Below are 26,663 nucleotides of genomic sequence, written 5' to 3' on the forward strand. Positions count from 1 at the left end.
TGAGTATTTTTAACAGTGTAATTCAGTTGTTGTCCCAGGCTCTTGCTGATGGTTTTCATACCAGAATTGTGCTTCTTTCCAAAGATTCCAAAATCCAGCAGCTGAAGGGAAGCACAGTTTTTCAAGGGAGGAAGGCTTCCCTTCAATTTAGCAGAGATGCACAGTGGGACCCAGGGGCCAAAGAGCCTTGTATTTTTCATGGCAGCTGTTACCTACAAACCAAATTAATCAAGTCTCCCACTTTGGCACCCTCTAACTTAAGTTTTAGGATGGTGGCTGAGAAACATGGAGTGTTTTGCACTAAATGGAAACAGCAGCCCAGTGAATGAAGAGCAGTGCTGGGGATGAGGGGACATAAACCTCCTTCCAGGTGCCCTGCTAGCCAGGTCACAGCCACCAGCCCCACCCTGGGTACTGCTGGGCACTGCTGGGCACTGCTGGGCACTGCTGGACACTGCTTCCTTCCTGCTTTTTGAAATGGCAGTTTTGGAAGAAAACAAAGTACATCCTGTTCTGGCAGTAAGAGAAGATCCCAGCTCCCAGCAGGGGTTTCAACAGCACTTAGAAATGGGGTCCTGGCTCCTGTACCTGGGCAAACTCAGGTCTGAATTCACTTCCTCAAACCTGGCAAACCACAGTGGGCTGCAATGACAAGGTGATGGCCACACACAGCTTGTGTTCCTTCAGTGATCTTCACATATGGAGGCAGACAGCATGGGTGTGTGGCTGAGAGAGGGAAGGGGTGGAAACAGCACATGAAGACCTGCACACTCTGCTTCTCATAGCCCAGAAGTTCCCAAACCAGCTTCAGGAAGAAAATGTTTTGCTAAACATCACCTGAAATGAGAGGTTTTGGTTCAGTGAAAAACCGTGCCTGATACACACCCAGAAACTGGGGAACTAAAATGAGAATGAGGATGAGCTCTGGAGAGCATGTGCTGGTGGTTCAGGAGGATATTACTGCTTTTACCTCTGGTACCTAATCCACTACACCTTCGGGAGCATTTTCTGTGCTTGTTGGAAATGTTACTTCAGCAGCCTCTGAGGAGAATTCACACCTTTTGTTGGTAGCTGTGTCTACTCACTCTGCCTAGCAAACTCCAAATGGCAGGGGGCACTAACCACTACAGAGGTAGGACAGCTGTCTGACAGCCTTTCAGAAACAGAAGAGTGGAGAATATTTAGGAGGACTGTTTAACTTTCTGAAGCCTGGCACCATTCACTGACTTCACCCAGGTGAGGCATACTACTACTGTATAGACCCACCACTGCAGCAACTTCACAGAATCACAGAACCTTTGGGTTGGAAGGAACCTCTGGTCCATCATCTAGTCCAACCCTCCTGTCACAGCAGTGTCACCTTGAGTAGGTGACACAGGAATGCATCTGGGTGGGTTTTGAATGTCTCCAGACAAGGAGAGTCCACGACCTCCCTGAGCAGCATGTTCCAGTGCCCTGCCACTCTCATTAATCCTTCTGAAAGAAGCTGATGCACTTGAAATTCCCTGAGCTACTGGAGTAGAAAACCTCATCTGATCCTGATGCTGGAAGGGAGTCTGCTCCTGGACAGTTTTGGAGACTGAAATCCACATCAGCCACATGCTTCAAGTGTCTAGAAGGAGCTTTCTCGTGAGCGCGGTAACTGCCAGACACAGAGGGTTCAGTTCATTACCACATCCAACAGGTATGACAGATGCCTTGCAAACCCAGGAGATAACTCCTGATAGTTAATGCTCTCCCCCAACTCCTGCCCAGTCATAGTCTGTATCTGTACATTTGGGTGAAGAGGAGCTGTGTATTTGGGGATTTTCAAACCTTGTATCTCCTGCATTCATGCCTTTTAAGAGATCCTCTCCTACAGCCATACATATAAATAGGGTAGATTTGTGCCTTCATCGGGTCTGCCTTCTTCAGGATAAAAGAGGTACAATCAGGAGAGCTGAGAGGGTTTGTGTGGCATGGCAAGGAAAATTCTTCAGTTTAAGGATCATTACAAAGCTCTTGAAAATTAAACTATTTTTCATATGTAATGAACTGTGCATGTCCTGCACAGCAATAAAAATATCAAAAGTAGTACTAAGACCTAATGTGGGCCATAAATACCAACTTGTATTTGTAATATATTCATAGGGCCATTATAACTGAAATATAAATGGAGTTTTTATTTTAAGCATTTAATATTAATCAAATGGTTATGAAAGTACATAACAAACATCTGTGACATACTCGCGGCCTAAATAATAAAAATTAAATGGGTGATGAATTCTTGTGAAAATTTAATTTGCAAAAGAAAGAACATTGCATTAATAAGACATAATTATATCATCAAATATTTACCATTATTTGCTGGAATCCATTTTATTTTTATTTTACACAATAAAACAGTGGCTACATAAAGCAGTAGGCTGGGACCCATCCAAACACTCTTTGTCCCCCCAGGTTGAGCAGGAAATATGCTTTTAACTTAGGTTTTTGCTGCTTTGTTTCACTGCTTTCCTCTAACAGCTCCAAATGCTGCATTTAGAATCCTGGCATCTCTTTTTTGTTACTCAGTCTACACCAGTAAATTATTTCAACCCACATCTCTATAGAGAATTTATAGAGTGGTTCCAAATTCCTTTGCAGACCTGGGTCAGTGGGTGAACAACATTGGCTGTATGCTGGGTGCTGTTATACAGCAGCCACCTTAATTTCTTCAAGGAAAAGTGGTATTTCTCACCACAGAAGCAGTCAGGAGAAAAAATAAAGCTGAGACTGTCAAGCTGATGTCCCCTCTCACCCAACAGCCAGACCGATGCTGCTGTCAGGGGTGCATTTAACAGAGGGTGACATCAACTGATGTCCATAGCACTCTGCACTCTGTGTTTATTCCTAGTATTTCCTGCCTACAGGGCTGCTGGCTCAAAGGATTAGGACCTTTCCTAAGATGCTCCTGCAGAGGTGTAGGATCCTAATAGGATTTCCATGCAAACAAGGCATGCCCTGAGCATCTGGGCAGGGTCAGCGAGGAAAGGATAGCCCAGGCTGGAGCATCATCCTTTTGAACCAAAGCTCTAGGTTCCAGGAGGGCTGTGCTTCTATCAGGTTTTGCAAGGCACAGTTGCTGCCACGCAGTTTTGTGTTGCACTTGTTTTAGACAGCCTTTGCTCAGCTCACCCAATGTTGAGAGAGGGTTCTTTGGGATTTTTTAGGTTAATTTGGAAACTTCACTGATTATACACCTGCCAGCATAATTTACACCTCTGAGGATTGGGTTGATTAGAGAATCAGTGTGAATGATTTATTTTATTCATTGAAGGCAGGGCTATGAGTGTGTTGCAACCTGTGACTGAACTGATATTTCCTTTAATTGTTCAGCTGGGTCCCTGGCAAGCGTGAGCTGAAGCTGCACAAACTCGCTCAGTAAACATTTCTAGTAGTCCGACCTTCAGCAGTCCTGCTGAGCCAAGCCAATCCTCTCTTGTCTTCTAGCTATAAGCTTGTGGTTCAACACTCCCATGTGTGCACACTGCACATCCTCCTTTTTGGCTGAGGATGGAGGCAAGAGGCCCTAATGCCTGATGCTGGCAGCAACAAGAGGCTGAGCATGGGACAATGTGCATTACTGCCTGTTTTCAGGGCACTGCTGTTACCCAGGCACCACTCAGGTGGCAAGCCCATGTCTTTTCTGTCTCTTGGGCAAAACTGCTCACTGCCCTGGTACCTAGAGAGGTTGAAGGGAAGGAAGAGCAGCAGGCAAGCAGACAGTGCTGGATAGTGCTGCCATTATTTACATTGTTAATGAAGAGCGTAATGGAATAGAAAGTACACTGTAAAATCTGTGAGTTCCTCCAGGTGGGGAAGCACAATTTGCAAGCACTTTGTAGGGCTGGAAGTCAAAGTGGTCTTGGCAAATGGGAGAAGATCTCTGAGATCCATAAAATGAAATTCAATACAGGGGAGTGCTCAGCACACACTTAGAAGGAGGACTCAAACACAGAATGATGCTGTGGAGCAGTGCCAGGCTGGCAGCAGCAGAGCAGGGTGGGTCTGGTGAGTGGCAAGGCAGAAGACAGAGCTATGGAATGGGGAAGGGGCCAAGTGGGAGGTGCCAGAGGTCATGCCACATGTGGGTTTGGGGAAATCACCATTTCCCCCTCGTCAAGACAGAGATGGGCAGAGAACAGCATCCTGTTCTCTGATGCAGGGAGTGAGGAACAGAAAGGGGCATGGTGGTAGCCTGGGAGACCTGGCTTACAAGGAAAGATTGAAAGAACTGGCTTGTTCAGGATGGATGACTGCAGGATGAGGGCAGATGTGGTTTCAAATATGTCAAATGTCTAAGGATTGCCATGAAACAAGCTAGTTTTCAGGTAGGCAGAGAAGTTGAGCTCTTTCTCAGTCAGAGTGAGATGGGTTACAGCTAGAGAAAAAACATGCTGTAACCAGCAAGTGAGGTGAGCCTGAGCTGAGGGCTGTTCCTGTCACCAAAGATATTTTCAAAAGTTTAAACACATATCAGTGGGGATATCAGCTGGAAAGTGAGGGAAGGGGTGGGGAAGAGGAGCTGGATTGTCTCTTGAGCCACACATATCCACGACTGCAGTGATTCAGATTGGGGCAGTGCCCAAAATGTGTCTGGTGAATTCCACACGTGCTCAGAGTGACTCCTGATGTTGTCCTAAAATGGTACTTGATTTCAGCAGAGAGATCATACCTGTTATAAAATGTGATATTTAGGGTATCAATAGCATTTGTATCTCCAAAAGCACAGGTCAGATTTTTCATATTTGAAATTATTTTCTACAACCTGGCTGAGTTTTATACTCAGATCAAAGTTTCTCTACTGGCATGACTACAATGCTGGCAGTGCCAAAGCTAACATATAAGACAAATTGTATAATAAGTCACATGAAATATTGTTTCATCTATATCCAGCACTAATACTGTAAGATGTAGAACAGTAACCTTCCTCAAAAATAAAATGAGAAATGCCAAAAAAGAGGTGCCAGGAAGAAAGCAGAAGCAATTCAGCATTTTGCTGGGCATTAGCTTAACTAGGAAATGGGGGTGAGGTTAAGCTGAGTGAAGCTGATGTGCAGAATAGTTGAACTTAGCCAGTGATATAATAAAGAAAGATTGCCGTTTCAGGCATGGTCTGGTTAATCATTATGGGGATTAGGTACAATAGACTCAGGATGTTGGAACAAGGAGGTTGCTTTTAGACTAGGAAACAAAATGTTGTGTAATTTCAGGTTCAGCTAAATTCACTCACCTTTTCTACCTTTCTTTGTAGATGTACCTTTGGCAGTATGAGCTGTGCTGTGTTGGATAACCTTTGTCTTCTCCCCCTAAAGATGGGTCAGAAGTAGTACTCATACCTTCTGTACATTTCATTATTATATATTTAAAGATCAGATCTTCTGGTAGGAAAGTTAGCTCAAACAGAGAGAAGAGTGCACATTGTGACTGCATGGTAAAAAAAACAAACCAAAAAGAAAATCAGGTTTTGCTACCAGCTGTCCTTGCTTGTAAGCCCCCTCTGCCTGCTGCTAGGTGGTAACTCCCTGGCTTGCTCATATTTCTTGTCACCCACCATGGTCCCTGTGCTATTTCTTGCTCTGTTTGCCCAGCTGGCTGGGTTGTGCACCAGTACCTTTTATGGCAGGGCAGGCGAGGCCAGGACTTCAGCTGTGCCCCCAGCCTCTCGCTGCTGCCCCAGCCCGCCCCTGCTCCTGGGACAGGCGGTGGGGCGCAGGGAGGGTATATTTAGCTCACCAAGGAGGAGGGCTGCAGCATGACATCAGCCTGGCTGGCTCCTTGCAGCCAGGCCACGCTCTACCGCCTGCCCTACACCCTTGGCATCGGTGCCTGGCGCCACCCCGGTCACCCGCTCCCGCTCCGGCCTGCTGACGCAGGATCCGGCCAAAGTGCGAAAACAAATGGCTGAGTGCCCACGTGCTCCACTGTGCACAGGGCAAAAGCCAGGGCAAGCCCTGTCACTCACCCGCCGCTGCTTTGGCAGCACTGGCGGGTAGCAGCACGGGTTGGGAATTTCAGTCCCTGCCTATCTCCAGTGACAGGCCCCAGTGCCCCCGACACGCTCTGGCTGAGCGCGGCATTTATCGATAGTTATTCCAGGGCTGGAGCTCTGGGGCTCAGAGTTCTGCAGTCGCAAGGAATACACATTCCTCTGGGTTTATCCTTCCGCCTTCACTGTGAGCAGCGTGACAGGAATAGTGATTCCAGCCTCTCTGCTGTGGTGAGCTGCGGGCACCCACCTCTTGGCGTAAGGCAGATGAGTCCCAGATTGTTTCAGCTCCCCAGGCTGGAGTTTTTCCCCTCTGTTTTGGCAGCCAGGAGTGATGTCTGACAGACAGATTTTTTTCTCTGCCTGGAATCAGGGCTTCAGCAGATGTTATGGGTATTTACAGGGCCTTAACTGAAAAAGGGGTCTGGCCCCTCCAAAGGAGCTGAACACAGGCAGTGAAACGTACACTTTGTATTTTTGAGATTAATGAGGCTTCATTCACATGTGACACAGATGGCTGGATTTTTGGCAGTGCTGAGCACCTATGACTACCACCACATTCACTCAGAACATGTTGGCACGCAGAGCTCTGGAAAATTAGGCCATGTTTCTCCAGTGTAAAAGGCTTGTTGATGTGTGGTGTATCAAATGTGTAAAATTATTTTCACTCTTCTTCTTAATAACAATAAAAGGATGAGTCATAATTACTTACTGAGAATATTAAAATTCTGGACATGATGCGTCTTACACTGTACAGTGAATCTCTACAACAGAATGTATTAAATGCTCTCCTTTGTTACAGAATAGTGATGTCTAATAACTCCCAAGCTCAAGTTTCACTGCAGTATTTATAATGCACATCCATAATAACATTTTCCCATTTAGCAGTCTGGGGCAGGTGCCACAATGTGTTGTAGAGCACGGGTGCAAATAATGAGATAGGGTGATGTCACTGTATAGTGTTCCTCCTAAGGGAGCTAAAAATACTCTCTCCCTCTTTCTCACCTTTCATCATCGCCTGCTTCTTCCCGCCCGATGCTTTTGCACCTGTTTCCATAGTAACAGCTTCTATTGTAGCCCAGACCCTCATGCAGATGTTGTCATTGATCCAACACCTTGCGGCAGCTTTGATGGCGCATTGTCTTCTTGTTTCCCACTCTCCTGTCTCTGTTCTCCCCCAGAAAGCATGGGCTGGGGATGCTTCCTCCTGCTCAGGGCCTTTGATCTGAAGGAGGAGAAGGGAGAAAGTTATCGATTCAGCTTTATTACCAATTGTAATCCTTCCTGGAGGGCTTTCTGAGAGCTAAAATAATATGCTATGGAACCAGTTACAGGTTTGCTTGTGTAGTTGTTAAAATGGGTGCCTCAAAAAAACCCCAACCAATAGAGGAGTCAAGAATGATTAGCATTGGGAGACCATAATTAAAACCTCTCTGACAGGGAACAGAAAACTGCTTTGCTGGGGGATGCTGCTGCTTTACTGCTTGCACAGTCTGATCAGAGGCTTTTTTTTTTTTTTTTTTTTTTTTTTTTTTTTGGGGCCATTTTCTTTGTTCTACTTTTTTTCCCTTGCTAAGTGCCTGGGGAAGTTTCCACATTTTGGCTGTGTTCATTGTTCAGGCTCTCCCCACCCAGGCTTGTCACTCCAGCTTGGCTTGAAGGGAAAGGGAGGGAGGCAGCAGAGCTGTGCTAGAAAAGCTGCACCATGGATTACTGCTGAAATGAAATGTAGCTGTAAGGGAAAAAAAAGCAGAGAACAAGGAAATTCTGCTTAATCACCTATTGTCTGCAGTTGTTTTGCATTCTTCACCTGTCACTCCTTGCTGGAGTGGGACGTTTTTCTCCTGATGATGAGAACCTGACAGATGGATGGTAATGAATGTGTAACTGAAAACCTGGGCTTTTGCATCTGCATTATTTATTCACCTAAAGCAAGAACTGCTCTATATTTAGTGTATGATGTCAGTGCCTTGTTTGCATCCTTAGAAACTGGCAGGGAGCCACATCTCACATGACATATGAAATCACTGATAAATGCTTCTTTTCACTGAAAGAAAAACAGCTTAATAAATGCAGCTCTTTTCTGCTTTCATCTCTTCCCTCCCCACCACGCTCCCTTCCCCTTCTGGGATTTCTCTCTCCGTGGCAGAGCTCAGCAGCATCTGTGAAGTGGAAATGAGCAGGCAGTACAGCAGATCAAAATGAGGCCGTGGGTAAGCTCGGGAAGTTGCTGCCCTCCCAAGCCCCCCTCTCCTCCCCCCTTCCAAGTCCTGGGGCTCTGCCAAAGAACAATCCAAGCTGGGAGGAAAGGAAAAAAGGGAGAGAGGGAGAGCCTCCTCCTCCACCCAGCACAGGCTTTGTGGGATGCTGGTATCCCTGGTATGTAATGAGTTTCAGTTGGGTTTTAGCAGGCAGGGAGCAGGGGACAGGCAGGGCCCCATGTGCATTGGTCGGTGCACAAATGGCACTGTGACCAATGCCAGCAGCTTTCTGCCTCGAACACATCTTTGGTGCAAGTGTCCAGCAACAAGACTTTACATTTGTGCTTTCACAGGGGAAACACAGCCAGGGCACTTTCCTGGCATTGCTGCAAAGCCAAAGGCTGGGAAAAAATAGCAAGTTTTATGTATAAAAATATAGGTTTGAGTGCCAGAACTTCATCTGCCCATACCTGGCAGGGCTCCACTGAATTTCCATGCACCAGTTCAGGCCATTTCAGGGTCTGATTCTTAATTCAAACATGGCAGAAGTTAGGAGGGTAAAGAAGATCAATGCAGCTCCTAGCTCACAGGGTCATGCCCATCCCAACACCTTAGGGCTAGTTTTCCAAAGCTGGCAGGTGCCATGGTTCCACAGCCTATCTTGGCTTTCCACAGCAGCAGTGATAAGACCTGGAGGGAGCTGCAAATGTAGCATCAACAGATCCCAAGGTTACAGTTTGGGGCCTGAGTGGGCGGCTGCCTCATATTAAGAGCACAGCTTTCCATGGGGCCGGTGTCCTCAGCAGTACCAAGTGATACGTGAGAAATAAATTTAAAATAGCCAGCTGACCCATAAAAACGATCAGACCGTTTACTTTGGAAAGGATTTCTTGCAGTGAACAAAAGCAGTTAGTGTGAAGTCAAAGATCTACTCACCCCAGCATTTCCCTACCAGGGTTTAACTGCACTGCTGCTGATGCAGACCCAGTAAGAAGCAGAAGAGGGAAGATAGCCCTGCTGCAGAGCTGCTATGCTGCAGATGAATGACTTTTCCTATTAAACAAGCCCATTCAAGCTTCCGCTCCACAGCCATTTACTTGATGGGTTTGAACAATAATGAACCAGGATTAAAAAAACCTGCCCCTGAGAAATTCAGGCTGCTTCATTGTCGGAATCTGTGGGTATTGGTGATTCCGAGATTGTAGAAAGTCTCTGTCTTTCTGCCCCGTTGCCAAAGAAGAAGCCATAGTTCGTCTGTGCTGGTTTCAAGGTTGTTTATTTTTGCTTATCTATAACAAGTTCTGCTGCCCTGCCGCAGGTCTGTCCTGCAGGGCAGTGTGTGGGGCTCTGCCCCTCAGTGGGATGGTACAAACATTATATACAAGAAATTACGTGTACTATATTTACAATAATGTGCCAATATCTATCATCTACGTTGAATAGTGTGTCCCTAGCCTAAACCAATAGAAAAATGCCAACATCACCAAGAACATGGAGGTAAGGAAGAAGAAGGAGGAAGAACAGGATCAGGCCCACTTTCCTCCATCTTAGAACTCCTGACCCCCCTGTACAAAGTAAAACCCCCCTGTACATGTGTTAAAACCCCCCTGTACAATACTAAAAAATTTTACCCTCTAATTTGTGACTACTTTTACTATACCATCTAACCCTCTGTGACTGCTTGTTCCACCTTTAAAGTTGGTAATTCATTCCATGGTTCAAACTCAAAATCACAGCTGTTTTCTGCTGTTTGCCAGGGTCTAAAATGCTTCTGACCAAGGCCTGGAACCTCTAAAAATGTCTGAGGGACATTTTGAGTTCCGACACTTCAGCAAATGGGATCAAATAAAGTTGGTAGTATCATGTGGCCTGCTAGCATTCAGAAATTATATCGATGTATCCTGAGTTTATTCAAACCAGCATTTTGCTTTGGTTTGTTGAATAGGGGATCCTGGAGGTTAAGCATCAGAGAGATATTTGAGAGGAATTTAACAGAGAAAGGTGGGGACATAGCACAAAAGGAAATTCCTTCAAGAGCTTTAGCATAAAATGTCCTCCTTAAAGGAATATGTGAGACAAGGTTTTAGATGAGACAGTTATCCTCCCAGGAAAAACATCATGAAGTTGTTACACAGAAACTCATTAAAAAAAAAAAAAAAGTCAGCCAATGCCACAAGATGATATCTCAGTAGTCCCAGATGTTCTGTGTTCTGGGAAAAAGGAGGGAAGATTACTCTCAGAAATTCACCCTGTGCTGGCACGATTTTGAAGGAAATTTGGAGTGAGATTGTAAAATATAGAAAGATGCTGCTCCTTGGAATAATGTAGGCAGCATCTATAAATAGCTAGCTGTCATTTCAAAAGGCTGAATGAAGCCTGATGGCCCATACTGGGCAGGAACCAGTACAATGGCTGCCACAGGTCTGGGAATTAGTAAATGTGCTGATTAGTAAATTCCTGATCATGTAATGCATTTTTTGTGTGATATCGGGAGATCCCAACAACTGTCTGCCTCCATTTCTCTCTGTAACACTGGAAAATCACTTCCTCCTTTTCCCCAAGGTCAAGATCTTGGCATGCTAAAAGCTGAGGGCTTGGGTGGTCCCTTGCTGTACCTCCAACAGCTTGCTTGGTGTCAGATACTTTGCTCCCTGTTTGTGCTTCAGCCATAGCCATGTGGTTAGTTGAGAACAGCTGCCTATACCTGGAACAAATCTTGCAGAATTGCTACTCGCTATCATACCCTGGAAAGCTGCAAGGAGCTCATCTCATGGTGCCTGGACATGTTACAAATTTTTTTTGTAGCCGTGTTATAGCTGAGAGACCGTGGCAGAAATGTGGGGAAGGGAAGAGGAGCCCCACTGATGAGATGAAGGTCCTGAGCCTCCCAAGAGGATGCTGAAGGGACATGAGTAGCTGAGGACTTCTGTCTGCTGTCACTCTGGCACTAGCAGTCATCTCTCAGGGAGTCACAGTTAGTGCAGTCCTAACTGCAGGTAAGGCAGGTGGCAAGGGGAAGCCCCAGATGAGAATGGTGAAGCAGATTTTTTAACACATTGCCCCCAAAAGGCCCACCATGATCAGACCTCACTTCCTTTGAGCGGAGAGTGGCAAGTGTGGCTGAGACAGAGAGCTGGGGGACAAGAGCAATGGCTGTAGCATCTCTCTGCTTGTTCCTGGTCATCTTAAAAGTCACATGTGCAATGGAAAAGACAAGAACTGGCTGGGATGCAGCAGGGACGAAGAGCTTTAACCTGCACCTGGAGGTATGGGAGGGGTCTTAGGGGCATCTGGACCTGATCTAGTGTAGCTTGCACTGTCAAGTTTCCTACCACCAGCTGTAGGCCAACATCACAGTTATGTGACTTGCAGACACTGTACTCAAGCACCTGAGCCAGTTTTACATCACAGCTTTCATTACTTTGGTAGGTGTTTCCATAGAGGTTCTCATGTCAGTGTATTAGTCCCCTGTTTCACTGCAACTCATGCTCTGAATGCGACTTCAGCATCATTTAGCAGCCAAGAAAATGAAGTGAGAGAAGGCGGAACTGACAGCAGGCTGGGATAGCAGGGACACTGTCATGTGGTCCTGTGCAGATGAAAGTCCTCTGAGGGGGGGAACTAAATCAAGAAAGCTGTGATTACTTTTTTCCTTGTCTGGTGAACACTGGGAGATAACTGGCAAAGCTTTGCTCATGAGCAGAGGTGACAGAGAGGGTGTCCAGCAGATACAGCCTTTGTATCTTTTCAGCAGTTCCCTGGAGCATGAAATGGCTCTTTTCAAGCTGAAGCCGTCAGGAAGGGCATCTTATGCTTGCCATTTTTGATGAGAGGATTTAAGGGCCATCCAGCAGAGGACCTAACTCTAAATCCACAAGCAATCAATTGGTTTTGATGCTCTGAAATTGCTGTGCTAAACCAAGAAAGATGGATAAAATTATAGGACATCAGCAACAGAGTTGGGTGGTTAAACCAGATAGAATGAGTCTCTTTCTGTGGCATAAGATCTCTGGTACATACCTTTCTCTTTGGCCCACAACAGTTGCATTTCGAGGCCTGCTAATATGGATCAGTGATAGAGCAATTCTCTTACAGAGGGTCAAAAGCACTTCTCACATATTTTCACACTTTTTCTTTTTAACATAGCAATAAGCTGTGTCTGTACTTCTCAAGCAAAAGGCAAGTTGCTTTGTTTATTTATCTTCATCTAGTATTTTGCTTCACGTGAAGTTGCAAATGAGAAAAGTATCTGCATATCCTTGAAGTTCCTAAATCCAAAGCATTTAATAAGAAATAAGCCATTTGTGACCTGCCATCCTTTGGCATCCAGAACAATTTCCAGCTGAAACCCTGACAACAATGGAATGATTCAAGGATGTTTAATGAAGATTTTCTGAGAATATCTAGTCAGATAGATTTCATAAGTGCACTCTGTTTGCCATCAGACAAATATGATATATATTAGATTCACCTTTACCCATAAACCACTCAAATGAGGCTTCATCAAAGGAAGTTTGCTTCTCGTCATGCTTTTTACTGGCAATAGAGCTGTGCCCAGAAGCACTCTGAGCAAAGTCTTTTTCTTGTAAATACCCACAGGCTTATTGCCCATCCTCCCTCATTCAGAACCTGGTGGGCATGTAGGAAAGGGAACATCAGTTCCACACGGTTGTTCATTCTGGTAGTTGGGGAGTCTTCCTTACACTGAACTAGGGAAGAGAAACAGCTTACTTCCCTCACACTTTTGGAGCTCAGCCTTAATTGCAAACATGATGTCCTTCAATGTAATCAGTTATTCCCTTGTTCTGAGCTCTCCTGATTGACCTTCACTGTCCCTCCAGCTCTTTGTCCCTCCTAGCAACAGATAAGATAAAAGCTGTCAATGTGTTGCAGAGCTCTAACAGATCTTTCCTGTGTGCATTACGTTGTGGTTGCTCCCTGACATTGTGTTTCCCAGTTGTCCAAATTTGTCTCTGATTGATGGGAGCTAGGAGAGGTTGTTTTAACAGACATGGCAGCCTTGTGACATGGGGAAAGACAGAGTCAGCTTTCGCTTACCAGTGCAAGAAATGAAGGATGAAGCAGTCACCCTCTGCATCGTTACTGCATGTGATGTTTCACGTCCTTTTCCCTGTATCTTGCCTGCTGGTGAACAAAAGAAGGTGTAACAGGACCTGCCAGAGTTTCCTTCCCTTTCTCCTTTGCCTTCTTCTCAGTCTCATTTCATATGCCCTCCCTGCTTTTTCCTGTTCTTGTCCTTCTCATACCTCTTCATTAGCTCTTTCCTAATTAAGATCTTAAACTCCATCTCTTTTCACACTGATCATGCCACTACTGTGATATTTGCAAATTCTTTTTTTGTCTCCTCTGCTTCCTTGTTCCTTTTACTGTCTTTATTGTCTCTCTTGAGATAGCACTTCAGGTCAAGGACTGCCCCACGGTTCAGACCTGTGCAATGCCTTGCCAAGTGTTGCTCCAGTTCTGCTTGGCCACAACAGACAATATAAACCTCACGTGCATCCCAAGGCTGTAAAGCTCATGAGCTCCACTTTGCAGACTGAAGTTTCCTACTGACGATGGACTTTGTTACGTGGCAGGGCAGTGAAGCAGTCTGTTTGTGGCGTGCCTTGTGACTGCTTGGCAGGAGCCTTTCCTTCCTGCTGCCAGATAGGAATGGGGTTAGGTGTTCATTTCCAGGACCATCTGATGGGCACCCCTTCACAACCCAACAGTCAAACCAAATTCCAAAGAGCAATGCAGTTGCTGAACTCCTGGAAGCAGCTGTAGGAGAACATGTTGGTTTGTCCACAAACTGGAGTGGCCTGTGCAGTGCAGAGAGGAAGGGGGCAGATCTGGTGGGGTGTATGGAGGTGCCTGGATCCTTGCAGTCAAAGAGCCTTGCCTGGGTATTCCCTCAGCCTCCTGGGGGGAGGCACAGAGGGGAGCAGCTAGCTGGAGGCATCTGACAGGGTGGGCAAGGGCTGGGAGACCCTGGCAGCAGTGAGAGGAAGGAGGGAGTGGCTTTACACAGCTGATTAGCTGCTCCTCTCTACTATTTCCTGATTCTTAAACCTTCAAGTGGAAACAGTGATACAGGTTTGGGCAGCAGCTACCTAATTTTCTCCTGGCTCACTTGCGCACCACCCACAGCTGGTGGGGTGAGGCTTCCCTGAACTGGCAGCTGCACTGATATAAAGTCTTCTGTCTGACAGGGAGTGGGAAGACTGAGGGAGTGAGCTGCTGGCTACATCTCTTCTGTCCTAGGTTTATTTTGGGAAATTTGGTCACTCTGTGCCTGCACCTGTGGGTGAAGTAGGCCTCTCATTCCTGTTCTGGCTGCCAAGTAACAGACTGCTCCCTCAATGCTCCAGAAGCACCCAAGACATTATGGTGACAAACACAGGAAAGGTGCCAGCAACAAGATTGGAATACTACAGGATGTTTTGGAGCTGCTCAGTAGGACAGGTGAAACCAAGACTTTCCATCTGGAGGCTGAGCAGCCAGGACCACTCTGGCCATGGGACGAGGGGCAGGGTAGAGCTAGAAGGGGGAGGACCTTGTGTGGCAGGACCCAAATGCCCTAGAGTTGCGCCCCCTCAGCAAGCTAACCACATCCTCCTCAGCCTGATCTCTGAGTGGTGACAGCAGTAAGCCCAGGACCCAGGACTGCGGAGCAGACAGCATAGCTGGTGGGGACATGGCTGTTTTGGTGTCCTGAGTCATCTGCTGCCCTGAGCCTCTGGCTAAGGGCCAGCCAAGCAATACCTACATCAGGCAAAAGCCTGGCCTGGGCAGGACCAGCTGCTCCATCACTACCACTGTGCAGCTGGCTGCCATGCCAGGCAGCAGGACTGTAGGGTCTGTTTGGCCCAGGGGCAGTTTGGGCAGCCGTGCTACTTGCTGACACACTGCACAGCCTTTGGGACCAGCGCTGCTGGGCTCTGGGAAATGTGGAGTGTGGGTACCACCTTGCACAGGGGGTGCAATGAGCAGAGCCAAGCAGAGATGGCACAAGCAGTGGGCTTGCAGCAGCAACACCACCCTGTTTCCCTGGCCTGCTGGCTTTTCTCTCCTTGTATCCAGGCTTTGGAAAACACTGGGGTTCAGTCACACTGGGAGCCATGTGGGCACTGGGCTGTGGCCGCCCTCCTGCTCCTGGACTGTGGCAGGCTGACACCTACTGTGACCTCCTCACCCCGTGCCCTTGGCACAGCTCCTGGCATCAGATATCCCAGCTCTGCATAGTTGCAACTCCTACTGACTTGGGTCAGAGTTTACCTGGAGGGCTTAGAGTGGTGGCACTGATCGGGGCTGGTGTGTGATGAGTGACTCACTGCTCCCGCTCCCTGCCTTCCCCTCTGCAAACAAAACAAGCAAGGCCTGGACTTGTCCCTGTTCCCGTCCCCTTATCTTGCTTTCCACACAGCCCGAGTAAGCAGACCTGTGAAGGGTGGCCTTGCAAGGACCTGGTCTGCATGCATTTGCCAGGCTTCTCTTCCATTTAGTGGACACTGAAATAAAGAAAAAAGCCCTCTTTCTAGTCATTTAAGTCCATTCTCCCCTGTCAGTTGCAGAGAAACCTGTGGGAGAAGAAAGAATTATTATGTCTTATTTCGGGGAGGGCTTGCCTGTCTCACACCTGGGTGACTCCCTGCTCTCTGTACCTCCAGTGCCCAGGACATACACGGGGCTCCAGATACCACGGTGCATCTGTGCCCCTCCTCTTGACAGCCTGTCACAGCAGAATTCACTCGCCATCGCTGAGATTTAGCTATTTCCCTCAAGGGTCTGTTCAGCATCAGATATGCACATGTGCAACATCCATTTAAATCCATAATAAATGTGCACACACATTTTGTGTGGTGACTGGCCCCCTGACTCACACAAAAATGTATTTTAAATAGGCTTGGAGGATTTGGGCTGTCATTAAATTTCAAGGAACAAGGTCCACTCCTGTATTCCTGTGCACCAGGGACCTGGGGTTGTACATATCGTGAAAGACCAAACTCACGCCGCCCTTGCTGCATCCCCCCTTCCCAGCCACCTCCCCGGAATGAAGAAACATGAGACTCCAGCACTTTCTTGGTGGCGTAGACTTCCTGTTGCAATCGTCCTCTCCCTCGCCAGCACAGCGAAATCTGCTTAGCCTTTACTTTCTCACACATGTTTCAGATGTGCAGGGGTGTGATTGTAAACAATGTCATCGGCCGTGCCAGAGCTGTCTGCTCCTGCCGTGCTCCCTTCCCAGCACCCCAGGGGTTCCCGTAACAGGGCGTAAAGCAAACAAAGCAAAACAGTAATCTGCTGTTCCAATGGCATTTTTTTTGTTTTTAGAAAATGTTAATGATAGGTTATGTGATTACCCTAGGTTTGGCTCCACTTACTCTTTATTAAGCACATCTGGTATTTAGTAACAGTGTAAGTAGCAGGAGTTTTTCTGGCCCGCAAATGAGGTTATCCAATGTTGCCATGCAATATGGAAACTCCTCAGGGAAGCCAGTGAACTGCGTGGAGATACAAGACTTTCTTTTCGGCTGGGCATGCAGCCAGAATAGCTAAAAAATGTGGATTGGCACAGAACTCTTGCCACGCAAACACTTCTGGAAATTTCTCTGTTCAGGCCTGCCAAATCCTTCCTATGTAACATGAGTTTCTATCTTCCTCAGCAGCCCGTCTGAAGCCTGAGCTCTCCTGCACAATTTAAAAAGGAAAAATGCAAAAAAAGCTCCAAGGCAACTTTTCAGTCCTGATTCCAGCATGCCATTGCCAAGCTAACAATTTCACTGAATTAGGGGGTATTTCCTAAAACATTTCTCTGAGCTACATTGAGTGCAACATGTGGGAGACAACTGTGTTTCCTGGAGAAGAAAGGAGAGTTGTGTCTCTCCTGGAGACTGCCTAACATCTAGCAGGAGAAAAATAACCAGCCATGACAAGAAAATGTTTTTTAAAACTTGGCGCGAGAAGAAGGTTTTATTTATTTTGAATGCCTTTTCCAGTCTGGTCAATGTAGTGTATGAAGAGAGGGTTGGTGGAGGGAAGCTGGTGTTTTTGTTAGGGCCCAGGGCTTGGAGTCAGGAGGTCTGGGCTCTATTTCTGGCTCCGCTGTAGCCTTCCTGTGGGACTTGGGTGAAGCTCTTGGAGGTGAGTTGTTCCAGTCTCTGAGCCTCTCGATGCATTTAATGGGGGTATTGTTTCCCGGTTTCATATGTGTTTGTGTGAACTCAGGCTCTGTGGCCAAAATTATTAATCCTCCGTGTTTCTTAAGGAAAGGACTGGGAAGGAGATGAAGCAGAAAAGCAAATGTTCGTTTGTTGCTTGACTGTGCTTGGCTGCTGCTGTTGCAAGACACTGGCCTTTGGATCTTTAAATTCGGTTGCTTTGTGTCTAGGGATCTTTGTGGGTGTTCCTGACAAACCCCTGTCAGTTTTGCCTCTCCCACCCCTAACAATGGGACACATGCATTTATACTGTAACTTTGTTGACTTAATGATGGTACCCTTGGGAACGAGTTAGTCTGATTAGTTTCTAGACTTTTTCACTGTGAAGAGAGAATTTAGTGTGAAGGCTGGCCATGAGCAGAGGGGATTCATCACAGCAACTTACTAGCACATTGTGAACAATTTCTACATGGCCGGCAATTGGGTTTCTCATGGCTGTCCTTCCTGTGGCTCACCTGGCAGTGCAGCGGGGAACTACCTGGATAAAGCTCAGAAAGGGAGTGCAAAAGCGCCCTAACAGGCACTGCTGGCTGCTGCCTGGTGGCTCAGCTGTCCTCTGCAATGAACTTCTGATGCAATTTCCAGCCACAGAAAGAACATCTCATCCAAAAAGCTGACGCGACTCCAAGCTGCATACCAACATAAGTGGAAGAGGGGATCTGGCTTTGCTACTGCGTGCTTTTGGCTACGGTAACTCTCCCCACTTCCAAGAGGGACAAGGGAAGGGGCAACCAGCAGCCCTTGATCTGTGCAGCACCCACAACATTCTTTGGGAAAGTGGAGAAGGATTAGTAACAATGACAAAACAGGCATAGCTATGCAAAGGACAAACAGATAAGCTTGGGATTTTCCTGTCTGCTGACCCACCCTCTGATAAGCCAAACTAATAACTCTCCATGGGTTAGCTTGTGCACAAGCAGAGCTTCTTTTCAGCCCAGTCTTGCTTCTGTAAACATCACTCCTGTGGCTCCTGTGGCTGTAGTGACATCCATAGCTTGTCAATGGTGTTTTGCTGAGTAGCTATTGGGTAAAGCTACAGAAAGTTTGCAGGGCAGTGAGGCTGAGGGAATAACACACAGTGTGAGAGAGGGAAGGATTGCAAGAATACGACATAAGAATTAGTAAGATTCAAGGGGAAAGAACTTAATTTCCTCAAGGGTGCAAATACGAAAGAAGAGTAAACATCAGACGGAAGAAGTGAAGTGGAGAGAAAAGCAGTAGAGACCTAAAGAACCAGACCAAAGAAACAGAGGCTGACAATGGCCAGGAATAAATGGTAATGACAAGAGAAAAAATGAGAGATGTAGGCAAAACCATAGTGTAAAGAAAAGGCATAGCATAATGAACAAGAGAAGAAAATTGTTTTTAGAAGAGGGAATGCAAACCAAGACAGGAGAGAATTATGTGGAGAAAACAGAAAAAGTCAGACTTGTAAGGAGGAATAATAAGACAGAGATGCAGGAGAAAGTAGGTGAAACAAAGAGCCTCACACTGTTCTTAGGTTAATGAAGTTTCTTTTTACTAGTTCAGCGTTGTGTTGCAATGTCCCAAGAGGCATTTTGTTTCTGTGGCTCTTTTGACCACTTACACTAATTATTCTGGGTTCCATGACTAAGTAATTAGAAGAAAAGGAAAAGAGCCTAAAAGTCACCCAGATGTGTCATAAGGCTTTGTCTGAAGGACTGCTCCCTTCAGAGGGAATTGTTTCTAGAAAATAGCTGGGACATTGACATCTCCAGTGTACATGTGGCTGGCCTCTGTGTCGCCTGTGTAAGCTGTAGGGGCTCAACGATTTCTGAACCCTCCCCACCCACTTTGCTGCAAATTACTCTGTTCTGCTTGGGAGGGATGATGAGGAAGAAAGGATCCTAGCAGAATCCTCTTGCCAGCATGTCTCAAAGCTGGCTCTGATCCTGCAGAATTTGACCAATATTTGTTGAAAGTGGAGCAACTGAGAGTGCCGGGTGGCTAGGTCCTAGTCCCCAGTCAATGGGAAGTGAGAAAAGCAGAATCAGATTGTAGATTTCACTTCTGATCTAATACTCCTTTTCTTTACATGCTTTGCTTGTGTTAACTTGGTGCCTTTCATTTACTTATTGAAGAGAGACATAAGTGTTTTACATGCAGGAGGCACCTGAAAATTCCTGCTTTAGTAAGAGTTCATTAGTACTGCATTCAGTAAGAAACCTGAAACCTGGGAGTAAACATCAAAGGAGAGCTTTTTCTCTGGAATTATATAATCTCTGTTATGGTATTATAGTAACTAAACAATACCTTACAGTAAAGGGGCAGAACATCTTAGCTAATATAAGCAAGGCATGTAACTGCACTGTATGTCTTAAATCATAGTTTCACCTAAAAAATAAAAATCTGGCCTAAAAAGCTTTCTGTGCTGGACCAGGACATCATAGCCACGTGCAGCCAAGCACTGGACAAGCACAGACTTAGTGTGCTGGTTCAGATATGTTTGACACACTCTGACAGACACTGAACTGAATCAGGTAATGTCTGTCCTCCAGTCAGCATAAAACTGGCATAAACACCACATCATGTGTTCTGACTAATTCAACAGAAACATACTGGTGTGCTTATGCCAGATAGAGATCCAGTACACACAGGAGGTGCTCCTGCAGTGCCAAAATCTCATATTAATGAAGCTGGAAGCAAAGCCATGTGCATTAGCTGCATGTTTTGAATTCTTAGGAGTGGCAGCCGTTCATGACAGGGGGCTTTTTCAGAACAATCATAAAAGGACTTTTTTTTTTTCCTGGGGTGACAAAATTGTTTCCTTTGTTTCCAATAATCTCAGCTTTTGAAAATACTGAATTGGTCCTTTTGTTTGCTGTGTCCATTTATTGCAGATTGTAGTTTCAGTGCAGCTCATGTTAGGATGACCAGTCCTCCCGCCTTCTATCACACAATTATGCCAGTCTGTTTAAAGATGCTGACCAAGCACTATGTTGATTGCCTTGCCATGAAAGCAGTTTGCCATACCAGAACTGTTGATTAAAATGAAACATTTAAATCATTTGAGACTGAAGGAAATAATTTGGTCAGTTGAAACACTCTCCTTGGTTTTTTTTGATGTACATATCCCAGCGATGTGCCAGAATGGCTCTCGGTATTTTCTTGTTAAAGTTTAATGAACAAATTGGGGAAAACCTTAGAATAATTTCTTTACCTCTGAGGAAAATCATAGACTCTTAACATTACGCTTCACCATTCCTACTAGAGATGATTTATTCCTGGGACTCATAAAACATTCTTGAAAGAGTAAAATTTTTGCCTTGTGACTGCAGCATATTGCACTTATACAGGGAACAACATATCAAAACAATTTCCTGAGCGGATGTGAAAGGTAGATTGCTATCCAAAGGGACACATTTTTCTCCTTTCCATTCATATTCCCAGGGTACCTTCCTACTTTTATAGGAAATGTAGTGCAGAACACTAATCTTGGTCAACTAAAAGGAACACTTTTTCTCATTTCAAAGAGGAAAGCAAGTCTGAAAAAATTGAAGTTAACCTGGTAACTGTAATAATGCTTGGCACTTACATGCAGGTTTTCATCTTCTAGCCACTTTACATTAAGTAATGAATCCTCAGGACTTCCCTGTGGAGTAGGTAGCTGAGTATTATTAGCCCCCTTCTGCAAATGGGAAAACCGAGGCGTAGATGTTAAGTACCTTGCCTAAAGCCAGCGAGGGATTCTGTTGTAGAGTTGGGATCAGAGGTTAGGAGTTCTTGTGCTTTCAATTCCTGTAACTATTGTGTCACTTAAGTACAGAGCCATAATTGAATATTGTAATGACCTAGGGGTGAAGTGATTCCAGCAACTCAGATCCAAGCATGGCTCCTCTGATGGTCAGAGACTCAGTGGTGTGGTTGCACGCAGCTGGACAGGGCACGAGTGCCTAATGGATAGGATAAAGAAGTGTCCTTCTCTTTGGCCTCCTCAGACTTACCACTGGGCAATGTTCACCAGGCCAGGTCTCAGCTCAATTCTTCGTCTGGCTGTGTCTTCACTTTGAGGCAGAAGGCCAAATGTTCACCTTTGATGGGTGTCTTGCCACTAAGAAATTAATCTTCAAAGGCAGATGCTGCTGTTAAGATCAAGGTTATTATTCATCTGCTTTTGTGTGACATTTGTTAGAACAGAACAGGCAAGTCCCTTTCTCGCTAATTCATGCTTGTGCAGAAGTGCGAAAAGAAACCCAGGTCCCTGTGCTCTGGGCTAAAGCAGATTCTCCTCTACTGTTAGGAATTGAATTTTTGTGTTCTGTGGTCCTCACAATGCCTGAATGGGAACACAGGTCCTGCTTTTCACAGGGCTGTTAGGAGGGTTCACAGATCTCAGCCTTGCCCCCAACCAGTGTGTGCCTTACACAGGGAACAACATATCAAAAAAGAGAGTATAACATGAAAACCATGAGAAAAATTACCATCAATTGCCACACAGTTGCTAATGTGAATAAAATAAATGCTTTCCCATAAATTCAGGAAAGAATGCTACATTTCGGTATTTCTCAGGCTAAGAAATGTTTGCTTTTTATTTTCTAAATGCCTATTTCCATTAGCAGTACTTCCTGCATGTTGTTCAACTGTGTTTTTATCACATCAAGATGCCATTGGGCGTTATAGCCTAAGTACTGGCTTGTATCTCTCACTTGCTGCCAATGTATATCGATGTGGTGCAGGATGATACATCATAAAGGGAAGCTGTGTAAAATGCATTGTTCATTAACATATTCCTTCTGACCCTGCCATTAATATGGGGTGGACACAAATCTATCCACGAACACACTGCCTCCAGCTCTGCACACAGAGACTATATTATTCCAGTTGGGAACTGGAGTCAGTTTTGCACCTGACCCTTCATTTTGGCAGGGAATCAGAGGTTTTGGAACTTGAGACTGATCCACGCCTCAAGTTTATTTTGTTTATATATAGGAAAAATGTGGAAATCCCCAGATGCTTCTGTCCTGGATAAGAATGATTATTGTGCTGAAAACACAGAACCATATTTGCTCTGCAAATGAAAAGATGACATTTTCTCATTCTTATGAATTTTGTCTCATGATTTTGCCCTGAAAACCACCTGGTTTTACTAATTGGTCACTAGAGATTATGAATATTAGCCTTGCATTAACATTTTAAAACAAAATACTAGAATGATCTTTTTGGAGCTCTCTGACTATTTCTAGGAGTACTGCAATGAAGTAGGGTGTTTAGAGTCAGAAAGATCGTGTGATAATGCCTGAGTCACATTAATTGGATTGTCAGAGGCTACTGGACCCTGCCATACGTGTGAGAGAAGCTGGGGAGGCAATGAACCCTGCAGGGCACCGGTGCTAACTGATCTGTGTCTTGTATTTTAAAATACAACAATACAAACTCCACTTAGACCAGACTATTAGCTTGTCTGGAGTCTTCTTACTCAGGTTTGTGTCCTCCAGAGAGGCGAGTGCTCCACTCAGCAGTGCTGGACCCTGAGGAGCCCTGCTGAGCTGCAGAGTAGGTCCTTTATGCATGATCTGGAGATCACCTTCCATGGTCAGCGTGCAAGCCATTTGCTGCAAAGGAGGTTCTCCACATTGTATTTGCTGGCACTGGGATTTTTGCTAAACATCAATGGTTCCAACTGTGCAAAGTATTTATAAAGCACACAACACGTCTGTCAAAGCACAGTATGCTTTTAATATAATGTAGTATGAGCATGTGGAAAAAATAATGGAGACTGTTCTTCACTCAGAACTCAAGCACAACAAACTGTATTTACATCAAAATTTTTAGAACATGTTTTTCTTAAGCATTTAATTAAATATCAAGGAAATATAAACACATATGTTAAAAAATTGTGCCAATGTCCTATAGATTGCATAGGAAGGACTTGGAGATTCCTTTCACATTGGTATTGTGTCATAATTCCATGAGGTCATCTTTGTTTGCGAGGAGGACTGGGCTTATAGTTCCCTCTCTGTTACATGTGTATGTGCTGCCAAGGGAGGACATTTCTGGAGCACTGACATGTATAAAGTGTGTTGAAATATATCCTTGTGTGAGATATTTGCCTCTTCCGTACTGTTTTTTTGAAAGGGAAATGTACTTTCTCCTCCTGTACTGACACGTGAGCAACCTCAGCTAAACAGAGCTCTTTGGTGGTCAAACATTTTACCTCTTCACAAATCAGAGAGAGGGTAATATTAACGCTCTCAACTGGTCTGTTTTATGAGGCTGTTGTAACAAGACTATCCATTTGCTTAGAGTGTATTTTGGGAACTAAAGGCAGAAGAGCCAATGTTGGGCCAGGAGGCACTGAGCAGGACAGGCGGATGGAAGAGGGCCATGGCTTCTGGTGACCAAAGGTGTAGAAATGAAGGAAGAAGTTATGAAGCCAAATACTGTTCTCTTCTTCCTTTTGTTTTGCCACACCTGCCCTGCTTTTTTTTTTTTTTTTTTTTTAAATTCCTGCCTCATTCTTCTTCCCTGTTTTGCTCCTCGAGGCTTTCTTTCTGCCTACTGAAAGGATCCAGCAAACCATCTTGCAGACCACCACCCCCACATAACTCCCACAGTCAGCCCTTCCTGAAGCTACTGCTGCTGTGTCCAGGACTCTGCTGGCGGGGAATGAAGAGCAGAGGAGGGAGGGATGGCCACAAGCAGCATTGTGCCTTGGCAGCTCCCGGCAAAAGGGAGGCAGAAATACAAGGGAATGCCTCACAGATATGCAAGGCTGCAGCTGGGTGCTGGTGAGCATCTCAGGGGAGCTTTATGCCATGTGGCTGCTTGAGTAGGTATGGCATAACATGAATGGATATGGATTGCCTTCATTTTTGCTGCAGTGAAATGTAGGGTCAGTTACTGTCTGCAGCCAACACCAGCTGCTGTAGAAAGATTCCCTTGAGCGTGGCCTGGGGAAAGATATGGTTGAGAGTATTGCTTTTTTAATTGCCATAGGACATGTAACTGGATTTTCTCATAATACTAACCCAGCTCTTGGGCTGTTCTGTGAAGTTGACCCTCTTTGGAAATCCCGAATTATGTGGTTAATATTCTTCTCACATCTGCCAGGAGTTAACCCAAGGACCAATAATATTATTGGAATATCAGCTTCTACTTTTAAGTAGTGTTTTCCTAAATTTTCCCTGAAATATTACCTCATAAAGTGGGAATAAAAGGAAACAATGTATTGTCCTGCATAATTCCTCATCACACTAGTTAAGCACAGGATAAGGCTGGAATTCATCTACTTTGTTACACGTGGATTTTATGTTAAAATTTTATCTGGGACAAGAACACTCTTGGGTACTTTCACAGTTATGACACAAGTGTCCTGTGAAATAAACTGGCAGGGGTTTATCCCTTACAGGAAATGGTGTGCTGAAGCAGGAAACTGCTCTATCAGCTCACAGCAAACCAGTGCTTTTGAGTGGTTTAGGTGCAGTCAAGCAGTGGAAAGGTTTTCCCTGGTAGATGGTATAAAGTCAGGACTATATTAACTGGAAATTACTCAGTATTTCAACATCCTTCTTTTATGAGCAAGCCAGGTTGCTCCTCAGGTAATTGCATGATAATTCAGGATCTCTGGACACCTTTCCTGCTTATTTCTTGTCTTAAGGTGCTGGTGTTGGTGGCACTGTGGAGGAATTTACACACTGCAGGGCTGATGGGTTTTGACAGCTACTGACCCATTGTGCATCCTTCACACTGACTCAGTGCTGCCTATCCTTCAGAGGTGTGCTGTAAGGCTACTTTAATCCCCACAGACCCCTCTGGTATGCATAGAACTAAAATGTCATTAAAACAGGAACATCCATTTCATTACATGCTATGGCTGATAACCTGTTTTATTTTCCATATCGTGACAGTCCCATTTTGCTTGTTTTCCTCTGCCAATACCTCACTTAATAAAGGAATTGGAAGGCTCTTCTTGTACGTGATGAACAGCCAGCCCTTTCTCAATGTGTGGCCCTCGCCTGGACTTGCCATCATTTGAGGTGTAGATGGGTTTGTGTACAAGCCTGCGCACACACGTGCGTGCTTGCAAAAGCACACGCTGGGTGAGCTCCAGGCTAGCCATTAGATTTCCCCTGCTCTTACTCTACTGTACATATTCCTAGTAGATTAGAGCAGAATGTTTTTTATACGCTCTTCTATAAAAAGTGTGCTATATTGATTGCAGCACAGTGAGCTGCTGTGGTTGATATCCGAGAGCTAACCCAGATAGGGATTAGCATTACATCAGCCATCAGGCGAGGGAACCTGGCGAGCTGCCAGCCTGTAAAAATGGAAGACATTTGCGTCACTGTTCCCTTGGTAATGCTTCTTGGAGCCGTGTCAGCTGTCCCCCGAGGTTGTTTCCTTAATATGTCAACAGACATTCCTGAATCTTTAATGCTGAATAGCTATTTTTCCTCTTCCAGAAACACTTAGGTGACAGTGTAGCTAGTGTCTCCTGCTGCCCTATGTATTAAAAAATTATATACCTATGTAGAAGAGGCTTAATAACTTTTGGGGGAGGGTAACAGCAGTTCTAGTCAGATCTGGGTGAAGCACAAAGCCCATCTGCAGCGGGATTGCCATTTGGATGCACAGAGGAAGCAGCAGCCCTGTTCAAAACCACTCCTTCTCTGCCTCCGGAGCATCCCGCTGCAGGGAGTGAAAGCATCTGTGTTAGATCAATTGTTGGAATTTGCTAACATTTGGGATAAACTATCTGACCTTGCTGTAGGAATTCCAGTTCCACACAGTAACTTCAGGTTAATGCCGAAAGCTGTGGGAGTGTGTGCGCAGTGACCTCTAGCTTCCGGAAGACATTTGTAAGTGCCAATTTTGAGAAAAAGCCTGAGGTTTTACCCAGTGATATTTTCACCTTTCTGCTTCTCCGTGCAGCCAAATGACATTTTCAACTCAAAGAATTAAAATGCAAGTAAGATATACTGCACAAAATTTGAGCATGTGCCCTTTCAGCTGAAAGTAAACATCCGCTATCAAAAAGACCTTTTGTTCTTAGGTGACAGTTTAAAGTTTGCTGTAGTAATTAATCACAGAGTTGTGATTTAATATTTCAGGAAGAGAGAGCAAAGAAGTAATTCTCAGAAATCACTTCGTGAGTAGCTTAAGTTTGGTCAATGAGCACAACAAAGTGCTCATGATAATTGATCTCTGTTGTATGCATTTCACGCAACCCACTGACCGAGCAGAAAACCACTCTGCTGGTTGAGACTCAGT

Source organism: Taeniopygia guttata, chromosome 3 (assembly GCF_048771995.1).
Source record: "Taeniopygia guttata chromosome 3, bTaeGut7.mat, whole genome shotgun sequence".
NCBI lineage: Eukaryota > Metazoa > Chordata > Aves > Passeriformes > Estrildidae > Taeniopygia > Taeniopygia guttata.